The sequence below is a fragment of the Penaeus japonicus genome, unplaced genomic scaffold (genome assembly GCF_977035675.1).
Source record: "Penaeus japonicus unplaced genomic scaffold, GWHDUDI00000001_assembly GWHDUDI00000039, whole genome shotgun sequence".
Classification (NCBI taxonomy): domain Eukaryota; kingdom Metazoa; phylum Arthropoda; class Malacostraca; order Decapoda; family Penaeidae; genus Penaeus; species Penaeus japonicus.
This window is the reverse complement of record NW_028234441.1, coordinates 5,462,849-5,465,348: the sequence shown is the minus strand read 5'-3', so window position 1 is coordinate 5,465,348 and position 2,500 is coordinate 5,462,849. Positions and strand designations below refer to the sequence as shown.

Sequence of the window (2,500 nt, the reverse complement as noted above, 5' to 3'; positions counted from 1 at the left end):
CACTTGGATAATTTTTAGGCTATATCTGTTGTTTAGTTTCAGTATTACAGAAACCACTCTTTCGCTCACACTGTAGAATTCCCTAACATTCTTTTCGAGTCGCTTGTGAAACCTACTCCTGATTCTTGTTTGCTATCCAAGGGTTTACCTCGCCAATATAATGAGTGCCCATCATTTAGTAATTTCTGCTCTTCGCCTAGTCTCCTAACTTCAGAAAGTCCTACAATATCCCATTTAATAAATGAAAGTTATATATATATATATATATATATATATATATATATATATATATATATATATATATATATATATATATATATATATATATATATATATATATATGTGTGTGTGTGTGTGTGTGTGCGTGTGTGTGTGCGTGTGTGTGTGCGTGTGTGTGTGTGTGTGTGCATTTTATTCTTAATGTTGCTTCTTCTCAGTCATCATCATTGTCACTGCCGTTGTTATCATCATTATTAACATCATTGGTGTTATCATTAACATCAACATTATCATCTTCATATCATCGTTAGCATTATAATTTCCATGTCATCATTATCATTATCATGTCATCATTATCAGCATCATCATTATTATCATCATCATTATCTTCACCATCATAACATTAGCATTATTATTGGCCTCAATATATAATCATTACTTGTTATCATTATCAACATTTATTAGCAATATTATCAATTTCACTTTCATGACTTACTCTGACTATTATTATTATTACTATCATTACTGTAATTATCATCATCATATATATATGTATACATATATATATATATATATATATATATATATATATATATATATATATATATATATATATATATATATATATATGATAATCATGGTTAGTGTTGTTATTAACATTACTTAATCGTTGTATTCAATATTGATAACAATGACGATATTACTACAATTACTAATAGTAAATTAATACGTGAATGCAAATGATTGCAGAGTCTAGAAAATTATTTTTTACGTGAATGCAAATGATTGCAGAGTCTAGAAAATTATTATTTACGATGTTTTGGCTGTTGCAGTGTGCAGTGTTCTCTAGAGACGGCTGCATGTTTCCATTCCAAAACGTTTATCAAAAGCAGATTGATCTTAGTGTTCATCTAGCGACAGAAACACGAACCATGTATCTAACTTATTTGCTATTTTTCGTGTTTTGGTTATCATTATTTCTACTTTTATCTTCGTCTTATTAATCTCCTTTTGAATATCACTTTATACATGTTCTATATCATTAAATTTCTGTGATAAAAACAATTATCTGACAAAAGGTCACCTTCGATGCTTTTTCTACATCATCATGAACATTCACAAGCCTATATATCGATACACAGTTTTTGACATGTCAATGCATTTTCTGTCATTACTTGGTTATGTAAATAAACATTTAATGGTTATTACTCAAACGTGATCTTATGAAGTATATGGTCTATTGTTTGTGCAATATGCTCGGGATAATGAAATACATGTATATGATGCAAAGAGTATTTAATTCCAATTTTTAATTGTTACAACAAATATTTATACAAAAAAAAGACAATTTGATTTTATAGAAAATGAAATAATCATAAAAGCATTATAAAAAAGAATTACACCTTTCTAGGTAAAACCTGACCTAGATGAATGAGTTATAGTTTCTAAATGAGACGTAAATTTGACGCAAGGGATGGACAAAAAAGTTAGACTTACACCGGCCGGCGAGAGCAAGAACTCATCCGCATCTCACGCCGACTCAGACATGTTAGAATTAGAGTAGCAATACACAAGGGATAAAGACGGTGCACATCTGGCCGCATCTAGAGGTTACGCGAGGCTCAGGGTGACCTTGATCGCTTCCTTTTGTTTGTGGCAGATGTGAATAGGGACGGCCCTTGCCCGGCATCCTCCTAGGCTCCTGACGCGGTGTGCCAAATCGGCGTCACTGAGCCACAAGTACACCACAAACGGGGTTGCGACAGGAAGGTCCTCGGGAGGGCCAGGTCCCTTGGGAGGTCGACAGCCAATCCGGGACCTCATGTCCGGCTGCGACCTCTTGGCACCCGAAGAACGGAGTCATCGCGGGTTATCCTGGTGGCTAACCCGAGGTGATTCCACGAGAGCAACAGATCAACGGCAGGACACGATTCCGAGGCCTGCGTCCGTGCATCCGCGACCTCTGCCGCCCCTGGGCCTGAGCCTGTTCCTCCTCTTGAAGAACTTCGACCACGAGAAGAGCCTCTGCGGAGCCGCCGAGCCCACCACCAGACACACCATCATGATTGCGACCACCAGGAGGATAGACACACGCATCTGTTGGAGAAGGAGAATCGGGTTACTCTTCCGTGCTTGCTGTTTGCAGGATCAAGGTATCAAAGTAATAATTCACAATCACTTGTATATTTTGCTCCAAATGGCTAGTGAAAACGTAAAAATGACGTCAGGAACATCATAGAAATATCAAATTCAAGTACAAAAACATTCCGTACACACACAC

The 2,500-nt window shown here is 36.1% G+C and overlaps 1 long non-coding RNA gene across 1 annotated transcript; it reads right to left on the bottom strand.

Annotated features, from left to right (window-relative positions):
• Positions 1 to 1,498: 1,498 nt before the first annotated feature.
• LOC122259491 (uncharacterized) lies at positions 1,499 to 2,043 on the bottom strand. Its single transcript, XR_006223769.2, has one exon. It is a non-coding gene; the product is annotated as an uncharacterized LOC122259491 (long non-coding RNA).
• Between the last annotated feature and the right edge of the window lie 457 nt (positions 2,044 to 2,500).